A 17,058-nucleotide genomic window follows, 5' to 3' on the forward strand; every position below is an offset into this window, starting at 1 on the left:
GAATACAATATCTCAGTTATTCTGCATACCTGCTTCTGCCGCCATAATAATGACCCTTACAAATGCTTGCATGCTCTCCATCTCTTTTTATTTTCCTTTATTCTAAATTGAAGTGGAAATGAAATATTGCTTCTGTAAATACTTCTGGCATTTCAGTAATAAAAGTGTGCATCTTTAAAATGCATGCAATTACATTGAGCACAACAGTTTGTCAGTGCTTGTCAGAAGAATTTAAAGAATTTAAACAGTGAATTTTGAATTGATCCATTCTTGTAAATGTGGTTTTAATTGAAGTTAAATGATCACAAGTAGGTATAATTCAAATGGAGGTGGGAGAAAACACTGACATTCTGGATTTGACAGAATAAAATCACTGAATAACATTGAAAAATGTTCCCACGAGAAACAACTACCATCTGAATAGTGCTCATGTCTAGAAGTATGTCCAAAAACACTTCTGAGGAAGATCTAGTCACTGGACTGACACCATTTGAGTTTTATCACATCAAATCTGTGTTGACTGTACACACATACATGAATCTCTAATCATCACAAAGCCTGTGCTTCATGAGTCGCTGTGTCTTATGACCTGAGCATCACATACTGTACAAACATCACTTCAGATGTCAATCATATGGCTCTTCCTGTCTGAGTGGGCGGATCCTGGCTTGAATAAACACATACTGTACTGTGCAGACTGAACACCGTGAAAGACTACAGCTGACCAAACACTGACATTTCAGATTCTGTCACCTCTGAGCTGAAATAACAGACATTAGAAGTAAGATAAGCTTTACAAGTGGAAATATGCAGCTGTAATATCCCACACACACTGTAATTATATTCTCAACCTCAGAGCAAAAACACACACAGACTGAAGCAGACGGCCGCTGATTTATCATTAGATTTTGTCATTATATTTTCATCACAGACGACATTCCATTATTATTCACCGTTGTGCTGAAAGTCACCCTGGGAAAGAGAAGATGTTCAGCAGAACAACACGTGTCCTGATCAAACGCCATGAGACTCACTCACAGCTATTCATCTTCACACACTTACAGCCAATCAGAGGAAACGTGCTTAATGAGCAGGCAGTGGAATTCAGACCAATGAGATGTGACTGTGGGCGGGGCTAACCTGTGACAAGCTGCTGACATATTAAACAAGAAATCTTGTTACTTGTCAAGTTCAGACACAAAAACTTCAAACATACTTAACTTAAACCATTAAAAACATTTGTGTCAGTTGAAATAGAATAAGTCCCAACTTAATATTACCAAAAAAAATAAAAAATACTAAACATAAACTAAACAACCTTAAAACATGGATAATTGCTACATTTTATCTCATGATTTAGAATTTTCAGAAATGCAACTCTGAAAAGTTAGGTAACAGATATATATTTGTTTTACCTTTTTTTATTTTTGTATTAAGTTATTTGTATTAAAACTATCTACATAAATACAATATAGATATTTTGGAAAAACTAATATAAATGACAAAAACAAAAAAAAAACTAAAACTGTACCTTACATGAAAGCAGACAAAAATAAACCCTAAAGTGGTTGGTAAGGATATGGGCTGGACACCATGCGGATGCACCAGATGCGAGGACACGTGGTCTGTTTGAGGCAGAAGAAGACGATGGGCGCTAGTTCTGGGTACGGGACGACCAGAGCACTTAACTCACTGCTGACATCATCAGCCACTTCCTGCTCCTGCTCCTGATCCTCCTGCTCAGCAGGCTCCGCCTCTTCAACAAGCCCATCCCAGCCAGAAGAGGCACACCGGTCCACGTGTGGCTCCGCCCCCACCACAGCAGGCCCCTCCTCCTCTGATGTCATGGCTTTTGACCCACCTACAATAAAAAAGACAGTTAATGATCTCACAGGTTCCTATAAAGTTAAACTAGTTTAAAGAAGAACAGCTAGTTCTCAAGCATGTTTTCTTGAGTCTCTGGAATGAGTTGTTCCTGACCTGCACACATTTATTTATTCATACGGATGAATAAAAATAAACGTATTTTGCTGGGTTAGGGTTGGTAAAAGCTAAACAAACGGGTTGGTTATAAATACTCCTTTAGCTGCAGATAAAGAATGAGCTGCTCTGAATAGAGAACACACATTAAATCAACACGCAGTGATGTTCAAGCACCTCATCGGTCCTGCTCGTGATCATCTGATGCTGCGCTCATCATAACATTTACATCCATGTTCAAGCAGAGAAACACACACGATCTGTCTTCATCTGTGCTCATGTGTCTCTGAAAACTGGTGTTCATGTGATAATATAAATGACCAAAACACAGCTACATTTCTAAAACTAAAGTAATTTCACCTGAACTGAGAGAGCATTCCTGCAAAGTCTGTCTGAGAACATGAACACACACACAACAGAGGAACAGAAAGAGGCCAGAGGAGACACACATTCATATTCAGTCTTCAGACCTCAGTTTAAATGAAGAGTTCACCCGAAAATCTGTCATTTTTTGCTCACACATATGAGATACTTAAAACTTTTTCAGTGAAACAATGACATGTAAAGGGGTCCAATATCGTTGTTTACAGTTTTTCAAAATATGTCCCTTCATGTTTGAACAGGTTTGGAAAGACATGAGGAAGAGTAGAGGACAAAAGAACGATCTCACTCACCTATCCAACCTGTTACACATCTAATCTCTTTAACCTGTTCACCATCTCAATCCATCTCCCGTCCCTCTGTGTGTGTGTGTGTGTGTGTGTGTGTGTGTGTGTGTGTCATACTTTCTGAGCTCATTTCAGCAGGTGTTCATTAGATAAATAAGGAAATGGGTGTATGTAAATGTCATTAGTTTGGATCCTACAATACAGCACCTGTATGTCCTGCTGATTGGAGCAGAAACAAGAGCACACACACACACACACACACACACACACCGGTGATGCGAGGATCAAATCGTTTTACTGTCTCATTCAGCTCATTCATCGTTCCTGATGCTCAAACAACAGATCTTGATGCTACTAATGTCAAGGTCATGGTTTTGATTCCGACAAAGCAGTGCAAGTCACTTTGGACTAAAGCATCTGTGAAATACATTCATGTAGAATGTAAAGTGAACAACTCTCGGTAACACTTTAGAATAAGGTTCCATTAGTTAATGTTAGTTAATGTATTAATTAACATGAACAAACAATGAATAATACATTTATTACTGTATTTATTCATCTTCGTTAATGTTAATGATAATACAGTTATTCATTGTTAGTTCATGGTAATTCACAGTGCATTAACTAATGTTAACAAGCACAACTTTTGATTTAAATAATGCATTAGTAAATGTTGAAATTAACATGAACTAAGACTTATAAATGCTGTAGAAGGATTGTTCTTGCTTAGTTCATGTTAACGAAAGTAGTTAACTAACATTAACTAATGGAACCTTATTCTAAAGTGTTACCCAACTCTCTATTCAAGCCATTTGTTATATCTCTGACAGCGGGTCATTAAACCGTTAGTTAAGTCACCAGAGCTGTGGCCTCTCGTTAAAAACCCTTGTTTACTTCACTGTGTGTGTGTGTGTGTGTGTGTGTGTGTGTGTGTGTGTGTGTGTGTGTGACGTGTGTTTACAGCCAGAGAAGAGTTGAATCAGGCTGCTGTATCAACATCCTGACAGACACAAATCTCTGTCTCGCTCTTCCTAAACAAAACTCAGACCTGGATTCATTCACAAACCTTCATGACATCACAGCCATGAGCTCAATAACATACAACACACCGCCAATCAGAGCGCAGCTCATTTACATACACACATGAGTCATTTGATTGAGAAGGTTTGGATTGTAAAACAGAATTATTACTGTTTAGACTTCACTCTCATTATAAAATGCTACAAAATGAGCCATTGGGTTCTGTTGAGGAGTCACTGCAGCGCTTGTAAAGAAATAGCTAAGGTTATAAATCAGCAGTGTGTGTTTCCTGTCTGAGAGGGAAGTAGTAATCTGTTCCTCATCCAGGTGGCTGAGTGAGACACATGATTAATGACCCAGAGCTCCTGCAGGATCAACAGAGACTCACTTCAGTCCACGTGAGACACTCGATGCACTGAGAGACGCTGAGACAATCTGAGACACTCAGACACTGTGAGACACACCAAGACACACTGTGAAACTCTCAGACACTCTCAGACACTCTGAGACTATGAGACACGCAGAGAAACACTGAGACACTCAGAGAGAGACGCTGAGAAACTGAGATACTCAGACACTGTGAGACACACCAAGACACACAGAGAAACACTGAGACACACTCAGACACACTGTGAAACTCTCAGACACTCTCAGACACTCTGAGACATGATGAGACACACAGAGAAACACTGAGACACTCTGAGACATGATGAGACACACAGAGAAACACTGAGACACTCTGAGACATGATGAGACACGCAGAGAAACACTGAGACACTCAGAGAGAGACGCTGAGAAACTGAGACACTCAGACACTGTGAGACATGATGAGACACAGATTCAAACATCCTTAGAAGATCCAGAGCACAAGCACCTGTTCAGCATCCCATCAATCCTCACACTCGTACAGTCATACACAGTCACACAAACCCAGTTTAAGGCCCTCGGCCATCTCACGAATATTAAAAACACGTCTATTGACCCGAGAAACACTCATCCATCTGCGGTCAGCTCAGAGAACAGCAGCACTACATTGGGACACAAACCACTTCCTGTCTGATCACATGACCTGGACCGACGCCACAAACACTGCGCACACTTTTTTATTAGAGATTCAACCCAGACCAACTCAGAAATGTTCTAGAACATCTCTGTTTACAGTAAAACAGGACACACACACACACACACACACATTATGAGTCTGAAAAATGCTTCATTCTATACGGACGTCCCAAAGCCAGATGCTCAATACAGTATAACCTTTTTATGAGCGAGTACCTCTATGTAATGATATTGCAAAGCCACAAGTTCTTATTTTTATTTGACCTGGCTTAGCCACAGCAGCCGTCTTTGTGTCAAGAGGCAAAACTAATCTTATATGGCTGTAATTTTGTTTAATGGAGTATTTAGAGACTGTGCCACTGTGGTTAAACAAAGTAAAAATTAAATGAATAAAACACTGGTGGTTTAGAAATACCAGTGTATAGAGGAAATCACTCAAAATTACAAAAAAAAAAAAAAATCAATTAAATTAGGAAAAGAGTCAAGCGTTGACCAAATGTCACTTGTTACTGGAGGAATACCACCACAAATGAGGAACTACAGTAAGATTTCATTCTCATTCAGCAAAACAACATCAATCAATGTTCTTCTGCAGGGAAACTTCATAGAACGCCACGATCATCGTATGAGATGAAGGATAATCAATATATGAGTCATCTTCATCATCATCATAACACTGCATGTGTGCAGAGATCAATCACACACAGCAGTGCCACCATCAGCTTCATCTTACTGACACGTCACATGACCTCACATCTCACTCCGATTGGCAGTCGCCACTGCTGCTCATTTGCATAAATTAAACCATGACATCAAAAACAGTCACAAACATCACATCTTATGATGATTTCAGCTCACTTTGCTGCTGTAAATCATTGAATATATGTGAGTAAACATTCTTTAGAATGATGATCTCTGACACATTCTAAACTTGGTTTCTGTATGAACATGATGTTTTCTGCTGTGGTGTGGTATTACGAGCTCTGTGTGTCTGCTGATCTCTACAGGAGCATGAGACACGTCTTGGTCACGACTGATGAGGGTCATTATGAAGAACTGGGACAGTCTGAGTTACACATTACTGGGGTAAAACCCTACAGCTGCTCCAGCCCCGACAAACACACAACACAAAACAATGAAACAGAGTCACTCCAAACACTACTTCTGCTCTGAACTACAGAGAACACTCAGTGTGACTACAGGACTCAACACATCCACACAGAAGTATCTCAAGATCTATAAGCTCAGGCTTTATTGAGCTCTATATAATCCACACACACACACACACACACACACACACTCCTCACATTGCATAACGTGACAATTTACATAAGTGTAAAACACACACCTACACACTCGTGTTTAACAAAGAGATAGAAACACAGGGGGAGGTAAAGAACGAGACACGAGACGAGAAACAGAGCAAGAGAACGTGCAGAAATACAGGATCACACACACACACACACACACACACTGATCTGGAGGTTTAACATGAATGAACACGGCACATTACATTACAGCCCAAAATAAGAGGAATAGTTTTATTTATATTATGCATAAAGAAAACGTGGCCTTGTTGCATAATGACATAAATATTACTCAATATTATCTCAATATTACTGAAATGCATCTTTTGAGGGGTTTTTTGCAACTCAAATTATTCTCATCAGTGATTCTCATTACTATTTATATAATATTTTTTAAGCAGGGCTTGCAAAATCGCTAACCAGGATTATTGTATCTACCAAAATGCATCAGTGCCCGATGGGCTATACTGTATATCGATATAAAACTCCTTCCCTGATTTGCATCGTTCACTCGCTTGCAGTGGTGAAACAAATATTTGACCATTTGCATGTGTTGCCAATTTAAACAGTTAAGCATTTTAAACCATTTAAGCACAATAAGAGGAAAACAGAACTCTATGCAGTACTCACACACATTCAAAGATTTTAAAGGGGTCCTGTTATGCTCTTTTACAAAGCCTTGATTTTGTTTCGGGGGTGTACTAGAAAAGGCTCTCATACTAGGTTTTTTGCAGAAAACAATTTTTCACATATTTTACATTATTGCTATTGTTATTATTGCGTGTCTCTGACTTGGTGATAACACTCGTTGTCGTCTCTAGTGCAGCTCAACCAGGTCCCGTCCCATTCGATGGTATCTGTGATGTCACAAATCCCGAAAATATGCGTTGTAGTCCAAACGAGTCGTTCACTGTAGTTTCTGTTAAATAAAATATCTTTATAACTTCGCAGACCTTTTTCTGCTTGAACAGCAACATTACAGACTAAACTAAAGCTGAAAAGTAAAAAAGCATAATAGGATCTCTTTAACAAAGATTCATCTACATTTAATTTGTACAGTGAACATTATGAAGTCTTATTTTACACTTAATTATCACTCGTCTGTGACTGAAAACCTTTTTGCTCATCCATATAATGATATGATCCGTGACTCACAAATGAGATTTGTGATCCTACTCCCTTGAGATGATATCTGAAGAAAAAAATACAATCACAGAACTTTTTGATCATGATGATTTGTCAGCAGTGAAGTTCAACTGATGTCTTTTTTTATTCAGGCTAGTTAAATGCATTTTGAGCTCCCAAAATCCAAGAGAACGTACCAAAGAACACCCGTCTGAAGGGATTGTGAACTTTTGCGAGCCTGGTAATATATTAAAATAGAAAATACTAAAAATGATTGGATTTAATTAGCATTCAGCAAATGCTAATGTGCTAAATAATGAATTAATACTTGATTTAAATAATATTTTATTTGTTTCACATTAGCATAACTAGAAAATGAGGATAAAATGTGTTTAACTATCAATGTTTAAAATAGAAGGTCAGACAGACGGTCTTCAGTGGTGTCTATGAATAGCAGCTCAGGATTGATCTCTCTGCGTGGGCGACACACACACACACACACACACACACACACACACACACAGTCTCTCTCCCTCTCCTGTCTCACCCTGTAATTAATCCCGCTTGCTAATAAACAATCCCACTGCAAATAGCTGCCTGGTAATTGTGTGTCCTGAAGTGAGCGGAGTCTGACAACACCTCCCTCTGCAGACGTCTCAAAGGTGAAAATGATTCGTGAATAACACAAAACACTGGACTACATAAATGTGTGCAATGCACGCATATAAATATCACACACACACACACACACACATTATCACAGCTGTGATTGGACAGCAGGTGATCACATGACTGGTTTTCAGACGTCCACACAATGGTTCCACATACAGGTAAACCAGCTTCAGTTTAAAAAGTGCCATAAGCATGGAGTTCATATCAGGTCACTGACATTCCACACAATGTACTCTGTAATTCTGTTCAATTCCACACGGTCAACAAAGAATCAGAAGTCAAAGCTAAATACACAGACTGAAACACACACACACACACCAGCAGCACCGACTCAATAATGAGATGCTGGTCTGTATATCAAAACACTCAGAATGCTGCTTAACCAATCAGAACACTCAGACGACCCCTCGGCCAATCAGAACACTCAGACGACCCCTCGGCCAATCAGAACACTCAGAATACCATTTGACCAATCAAAACACTCCAACATCATCTCAACAATTCAGAACACTTTGAATGCCACTTGACCAAGCAAACACTGTTCAACCAATCTGTTCACCTGAAACTCCACGTGACCAAGCAAAAGCTTAGAATGCTGCTCAACCAATCAGAACACTTATAACTCCACTCTGACCAATTAGAATGCTTGGAAGACCGCCCGACCGATCAGAACACTCATAAGGCTGCTCTTAACCAATCAAAAGACTCAGAGCACTGCCTGTCCAATCAGAGCACCAGAGTTTTGCTCACCCTCTCTGATTCTGATCTTGTTGATGCTCTGGCTGCTGTCATCAAACACGCACAAGAACACATGAGTCAATCAGCACAGCGCAGGAAAACTTACTGTATCTATACCACAGTCATCCACTGCAGACCAGAGAGATCACCTTTAAACATGCAGACCGCTGTAACGAACTAGAACATCTGTGATTAAACAAGCAGAGAGAGAGAGAGAGAGAGAGAGAGAGAGAGTCTGCAGATCAGTTTCAGTGTCTCTCGTCCATGTCACAGTGTTTCAGAGTGACAGAATGATTACAGAGGAAAGCTACAGATCAGACCAGCTTCCAGAACTGATATCAAACATCACACACACAGAGATATAGATCTAAAATACAACAGAAAAAAACAAAAGGTATATACACACACACACACACACACACGTTTGTTTTTGTGTAAAGTGTGTTCATCCCATAGGTGTAATGGTTTTTATACTGTAGAAACTGTATATTCTATGTCCCTTCACCAACCCTACACCTAACCCTAACCCTCACAGGAAACTTTGTGCATTTTTATTTTCTCAAAAAAACTCATTCTGTATGATTTATAAGTGTTTTGAAAAATGGGGACATGGGTTATGTCCTCATAAGTCACCCTCTCCTTGTAATACCTGTGTCATACCCATGTCATTATACAGATTTGTGTCCTGATATGTCACTAAAACAAGAGCACACACACACACACACACACCACTGTGTTCTGATATGTCACAAAAACATGCCCACACACACACACACATTAATAAAAATTCTAAAAACAGAACACAGACACCGATCTCACCGCTGTAATCTCACACTCACTAAAAAATGAGTGTGAAAATGTGAGAAATAAGCAAATAAAAGCCATTTAGTTGAACACACACACACACACACACACACACTTGTACAGAGATTCAGCCTCTGGGTAAAAGAGGAAAACTTATTGTATCATTTTTTATTATCTCCTGTTACACATACACACTCTCCATCTGTGTGTGTGTGTGTGTGTGTGTGTGTGTGTGTGTGTGTGTGTGAGTGTGTGTATGAGTGTGTGTGAGTGAGAGAGAGAGAGAGAGAGAGAGACTCAAACTTTGGCTCCAGGTCATTTTTATTGAGTCGTTTAATAGAGTGGCAAACCTCCAGATGATGCTGCTGCACACACACACACACACACACACACCGTCATAAACATCAGGAACTCTTCTGAGCTCCTCAACTGAAGCTGCTCTGATAAATAAATCTCAATCAAGATGTCACTAATGTGTTCATTCTGATGCTCACATGATCATTATTCCATCTGTCTCCACAGCAACACAAAAATACTTATTACAATACATCTGTTATCACAGCGATGAGTTAACCCAGATTACACCAGCGCTGGGCTAGACACACATCACACTGTTCAACCAGCACTAATAACACCGACTGAACAGATCCTCAGCATCCATCAGTCTAGAACAGATGATATTCCTACACTCTACATACAGCTGTATCAAACCACTGAGATTTTATATCACATTACAAATGACATCATCAGAAAAATCAGGAGAGTGTAATAACGGCCTGCCGTCCACTGGACAGTATCTGGCGCCTCCTTTTTAGTAAGGTCAGTCAAGGGGCGGGTGAGGTGCGAATAATTAGGAACAAACTAAGATTTATAATATCCCACCAGCCCCAAGAACTGTCTTACCTCCTTTTTGGTCTTGGGACGTGGGCAGGTATCCAGGTACCCAGATATCTTACTTTCTCCAATTGGCCAATCGCACACTTCTTTGGGTTGGCCGGGAGTCCAGCCCCCCTCAGCGACCTCAGGACAGCCCTCAGATGCTGCATATGCTAAATATACTAAATATAATGAGATCATCTAAGTAGGTAGCTGCATATGCAGCATGGGGCCGCAGAATCTTATCAATGAGCCGCTGAAAGGTGGCCGGTGCCCCGAACAACCCGGACGGAAGGGTAACAAATTGGTGTAATCCAAACGGCATGGGGAAAGCTGTCTTTTCTGTGAATAATGGAGACGAGGCATCTGCCAATATACCTTCGTTAAGTCCAATGTCGGATAAAAACAAGCCGTGCCGATCAAGCAACTCGTCAACCCGCGGCATTGGATACGCATTGCATTTCGACAGCATTTACCTTGCGGTAATCCACACAGAACCGGACTGAGCCATCCGTTTTCAGAGCTAAAACTATCAGCTCACCCAGTTACTGTTGGATTCTTCTATTACTCCCATCTCAAGCAACACACTGTGTTTCAATATGGTGCTGAATCAGGTTAGTATGGCCCAGTAGGGGAGAAAACACATCCGCAAATTCTGCCTGTAGTTTCGTTAGATCAGCTGGGACGGCGAGAGGTTATCTCCACCTGGGGCCAGGGGGCGAGGGATTGTGTTTTGACTTTCGCCTCCGGTCTAAGATCCTCCTCTCCACTAATCACCATCGCCAACATCACTGATTCTGCTTCATTCCATTTTTCTGGAGATTGAGGTGATATATTTGACGTGCCCTGTTCCTATCGGACTGTATTACCTGATAATCGAGCTCTCCCTGCCACTTTGCCATTAACTTGGAGCTTGACGTTGGGATTCTATATATAGAAACCGTGAACAAAACGAAGAGTCTAACTTTTATTATAGCAGACTGTCATCTGAGACGCACAGATGAAAGAAAAGAAAATTAGGCTTTTTGGTTATTCACAGACGCTAGTCCTTATCTTGATTGGAATCTGATTAACTGCACAGCACTACTTTGGAATTAATAATTCAAATATTGCCAAATTCTGTCACATTCTGCATTATAAAGTAAATTACATTTTTGAGACCAGATTCATGTTTATCTTCATCCAACAGACGTTCTTTGAGCTTCAAGCAGACGCTTCAGTCCGAGCAGAATAAGAACGGAGAGAGAGATTTACTGACCCATAACACCTCGCTCGGATCCTCACTGCAATCAGCACACCAGCGTAATGAGAAGACACCATTCAAAGTCAAGAGAGAGAGAAAAGGCACGTGTGTGTGTGTGTGTGTGTGTGTGTGTGTTCTAGGCCAAGCTCGGAGGGCTGAGTTATTAGTTCTATTGATCCAGTGCTAGTATTGGGCTCCTGAACCCACAACAGCAAATCAACCGCTGTGAAACCCCTCAAACCCAGCAGAGACACACGGCAGCTCTCTGGAGCTCGGTTTATCATCATAACCTGCTAAAAACACAAGTCACAGCTGCTCGGTTAGCATGTGTTTCTCCGTCTTCTCTCTATAGTGAGACCAGATTAAGAGCAGCGTCCCCACTGGACCAATCCACATCCAGAGATCATGAGAAACTGATCCCGCCGCCAACACAGAGCCAACCGGGATAAAACAGACACAGTCATACATTATAATGTTACAGTGAAACCCAAAACTACACTTTAAAGGTTCTTTATTGGCTTTGATTGATCTTTTACCATTTGTGGGAGCTTTCTGTTGTACAAAATGTTATTTCCAGTCGAGAGTGGTTCTTCAGATTATTCAAATGTCCTTCAAACAAAGAGAAACATGGTTCTTTAAGATCCCCGCCTCCAGCCAATCACAGCAGCTCTGTCCCTGCTGCACTTTCACTCAGTGAACTGATTTAGTAATAATGGATAACAATAAAACATAATGGATACATTGAGCCACACATGCTTAAACCAGAAACTGATTCTGAAGAAGAGGAACAAATGCTCTACAGATGCCTGTATCAGAATGCTAATGCATTTAATCTATCGCTCTCTCTAATATCAGAATCACAAAGTAATTGCTATCATTTAGTCAGACTGCGTTACAAAACAGCTCATAATGTGTTGCTAATGTTAGACAAACCGTGTTCCCGGTTCACCATCTCAGACAGAAACCTTCTGAAAATCAGCATCCTAGAAACACTCTGCTAATGAGATGAAACTGGTAGAAACAGTCTTTGGTTCTCTGCCATCTTAAGGAGAAAATGCTCAGCCATGCACATTAAAAACACCAGAAAGACACGGAAACGTCATGGAAAAGGGCTTTTTAAGAGTGTATCCACCTTTCTGCAGCCCATGATGCTTTGTGTGAATTATGGGAGTCATTTCAGTTGAACTACAAACAATCAGAAAAAGATTCACTTTACGAATGCAATAATCAGCATTTTCAAAACACAATGAGGTGATATTAGTATTTTCTCCTCACCCTTTGAAATTGTAAAAACATCAAATTAATTCTAGCATACCATGAATAACCTCTAAAACTTGATTATTTCTGCACAACAACATTAGAGACGTGTTAAATATCACTGTGGTAATAAATGTCTGTCTATGTTGCCTTAAGCAAAAATGTTCATTAACATCACTGATAACATTTCAAGTGATTTCAGGCTTTTTAAACGCATAACAATTCTTGTATTTTCCTGCTTGAGAAACATTCTGATAAACACTGCTAAAAGAGATGAGAAGCCAAAATGATTACATTTAAAGCATCATGTGGAAAACCTGGAGACATGAGGATTTGAGAAGAAAAACAGGATCTTACGGTGAATTATTCATGGCATATGTTGCACATTAAATCACAAATGTACAGGAGATGTTGTCTTTTTGACATTTCTACAGCAGAACACAAAGGAAAAGACACAATGACTGAAAACAGCTTGTTATGGCATGTCATTAGATATATCCCAAGCGCTATGTTATCCTCCTGACGTCTGAGGGAAAGCATTCAGCTCACAGATGATTATTACAGCACAACCTTATGATCCAGAATGATGTGTTTCTGTCATGTTGAGTGGAGCTTCCACACACCAGAAGTGATATAGAGATATAAAGCACGAGTCGTAGGGACTACATTACAGTTCGTCCAAAAATAATCTTTCTGTCATCATTTAATCTTCCTCATGACACTTCTAAAGGCTTACCTTCTTCTGGGGAACACAAAAGAGCTAACCCCACTGACTTTCATTGTATGTACAAAAACAAAAATCAATAGAATACACCAAAACATTTCTCTGAATATAATCGTCTGTTTTCAACAGATGAAAGAAAGTAAGTCAAACAGGTTTGGGATGACATGATGGAAGAGTAAATTATCATTTATTTAGTGAATTATTACCAATGGATCAGCTTCTGCAGTGATTACTCACATCCACAATAAAGCTTTTTGTTTACATGATATATGTGTGTGTGTGTGTGTGTGTGTGTGTGTGTGTGTGTGTGTGTGTGTGTGTGTGTGTGTGTGTGCGTGTGTGTGTACTGTGCATATTTATTATTTATATTCATTATGCAAACACACTCACATTTTACATTAAATATATGTATAAATTATATAAATCAAAATATATGCTGTGTGTGAATTTATGTGAATATATGTGTGTGAATTTATATATAAATAATAAATATACATAGTGAACACACAAACATTATGTAAACAAAAAAATATTATGAATGCACTAGTGACTAGAAACTAGATTCAACATCAATCTCAGAATGTTCTTGTGATATTATTTGTACTCAATGAACATTCGAAGAAACATTTTTGTAACCTTTAAATAACATTACAACTTGACACAAAAAAACTGACATTTTACCACTCTTAGAATATTACAAATAAATGCATAAGGTCACATTTCGGGTGAAAAGGTAGAGCGTTGTAAGAACCATTTTTGTAACCTGTATAATCTAAAGATTTCAAAGTTGAAACATTTGAACATGACAAAGCAACAGCATTGATAAAGCAGCGCACACTGAAGTCTGAACAGTGAATGAAGGGGAAGAGCTCTGGATCTAATCCTGCTCAGGAATGATGAAGAGGTTTTCTCATTAAACAATGAATGCAAATCAATGACAAGCTCCATGAGCTCAAACACACTCTCAACGCCTGAGAGCAGACACCAGACAAACCACAGGATCGACTGAAGACAGTCAGTAAAATCTATTATAAAGTGTTACAGAGAGAGTCTTCCCTCTGTCTCTCTGTCTCTCTCCCTCTGTCCCTATCTCTCTCTCTCTCTCTCTCTCTCTCTCCCTCTCCCTCTCTCTCTCTCTCTCTCTCCCTCTCTCTCTCCCTCTCTCCCTCTCTCCCTCTCTCTCTCTCTCTCTCTCTCTCTCTCTCTCCCTCTCTCTCTCTCTCTCTCTGGATGAGCCTGGAAAGGTTAAACATGAAGCTAAGCATTTAAGACAGTGATGCATTTCTGAGTCAAAAAAGACATTTATTTATTAAATATATTTAACCCTTAAGTTTACAATAAGGTAAGTGAACAAATTAACTAACATACACTAAAAATGAATAATAAAGTATAATAGAATATTTATTACGATTTTTAAACATTACTTAATGTAAACCCAGGTACAATAAATACAATTAACAGATAAAAGTTTTTATTTTGACAATCTGTGTAAAATCAGCAAGAGCAACTAGATGTCAGCTAGCCTAAAGCAATAGATGTAGCCAGGTTTTTAATATATATATATATATATATATATATATATATATATATATATATATATATATATATATATATATATATATATATATATATATATATATATATATATATATATAATAAAGCAAAAACAGATAGAATGAGAGTGAGAATAGAGCAAGCTAGTGTTAGAGGGCTTTTTTATTATTATCATTATATTTGTTAATTGTGTAAAACAAAACAAAAATGATATAATACAAAAACATTAGAGAAACTAATGTTAGTTTTTCCACAGCATTTATGAGTGAATGAGTCGATCATCAGGTTATAACCCTTGAAAGCTGTCTTTGAAACAAACCAAACACTGAATCGCAGAAATCTGAAACTCATTACAGCGAGCGCGTGCACAGAGACGCCTTGACAGACCACGGGAGCGCGCACCTGTCTCCGCGCGCTATAAATAAAACAATAACACATCTCTGTGTTCTGCTAATGAGTGTAAATGAGCAATAACCATGACAAACCATCCCATCTCCATAGCTTGCAGTGTCTACTAATAAAGCAGCTAATCAATAATCAATCAGTGACGGGATAAACGGCTGCCACCGACAGATAAGAGCCGAGAAACAGACTTTAAACCCGAGAAACGATCCTCGTTCGACACACAACACCTCATCGATGCATCTCAAAGCTGTTTCACGAATGAGCAGGATGGACTTTTAGGGTTGTTCATCCAAAAATACTGACAAACAGAAATAAAACGTAAATAAATATATATTTCAATTTCTAATTAATTTCAAATGTAAAAAAAATGAATACAATAAAATGAAAATATTTAAAATTAAATGTTAGGTTATTTATAGGTTATTGTAATTCTTAGTTTATACACAATATCTAAACCATAGAGAGAACATAAGTTCATAGCAATATATTTAAAGTCAAATGAACATAATAACACAGAAGAGAGAGAGAGAGAGAGTGTATGAATGTGTGTGTGTGAGAGTGATTGAGAGTATGTGTTTGTGAAAGTGTGTGTGTGTGTGTGTGTGTGTGTGTTTGTTTGTGAAAGTGTGTGTGTGTGTGTGAGTGAGAGTTATTGTGTGTGTGTGTGTGTGTGTTTGTTTGTGAAAGTGTGTGTGTGTGTGTGTGTGTGTGTGTTTGTGAAAGTGTGTGTGTGTGTGTGTGTGTGTGTGTGTGTGTGAGTGAGAGTTATTGTGTGTGTGTGTGTGTGTGTGTGTGTGTGTGTGTGTGTGTGTGTGTGTGTGTGTGTCGCGACGCTTCTGATTATGGTTTCTCCACTCACACTGTGTGATCAGATGAATGGAAAAGTTGGAGCGATGATTTCCTGAACTCACCTTGATTTGTGTCATCAAACTTTGATCCTGAACGAGTCTCTCCGCGAACGAACTGTCAGATATTATTCCGCTCCGGTGTGTTTAAACGAGTTCAAACAAACGCAGACAGAGATATTCCTCCAGAGCACCCACATCCACGCGACGGACCCCTGCATGTCCTCCAGCAGCTCTGCAGATCTGTGCTGTGCGTCCGAGGCTCCGTCTGCTGCTCCTGGAGACGCAGAGCCCGTGTGTCGAGTCTCTCGTGGGGGTTCTGTTGCATCACCTGAGCGCGCACGCGCACCACCGCCTCAGGTGAGCGCACGCGGGAGCGCGCATTCCCGGTGATTCGGAGGAAGAGACACGCGCATCAATAAACGTGTCCACATATGTCACTGTCTCAAAACCGTGTGTGCTTCCTACATAGATCGCATATCTAGTGCGCGACAGAAGCGCAACGATCACATCTAACGGAATGCGTCCAAAACGATGTGCTAGCATCCCCAATAAGTTCTGGAAACGTTGTTTCTGAAAGTTTTTTTACAAGTTCAAAAATTCACGTATTTAATATATTAGGAACGTTTCTTTTTGGTTATGTGAACGTCAGAGGAACATTCTATTAAATCATGAAAAATAAAAAAATATGTAATTTGAATGTTCTTTATACATATTTACATGGAGTTATTCAAACATCATAGACACATTGTTTTGAAACCATTATAGAAACGTTCTG

At 39.4% G+C, this 17,058-nt stretch overlaps 1 long non-coding RNA gene across 1 annotated transcript; it reads right to left on the reverse strand.

Moving 5' to 3' along the window:
* Positions 1–306: 306 nt before the first annotated feature.
* LOC113089774 (uncharacterized) lies at positions 307–16,753 on the reverse strand. The gene is made up of 3 exons (XR_003286693.1): positions 16,347–16,753; positions 1,532–1,861; positions 307–1,150 (listed from the first exon to the last, which is right to left on the reverse strand). It is a non-coding gene; the product is annotated as an uncharacterized LOC113089774 (long non-coding RNA).
* Positions 16,754–17,058: the final 305 nt, after the last annotated feature.

This window comes from Carassius auratus, chromosome 6, assembly GCF_003368295.1.
Source record: "Carassius auratus strain Wakin chromosome 6, ASM336829v1, whole genome shotgun sequence".
Taxonomy (NCBI): domain Eukaryota; kingdom Metazoa; phylum Chordata; class Actinopteri; order Cypriniformes; family Cyprinidae; genus Carassius; species Carassius auratus.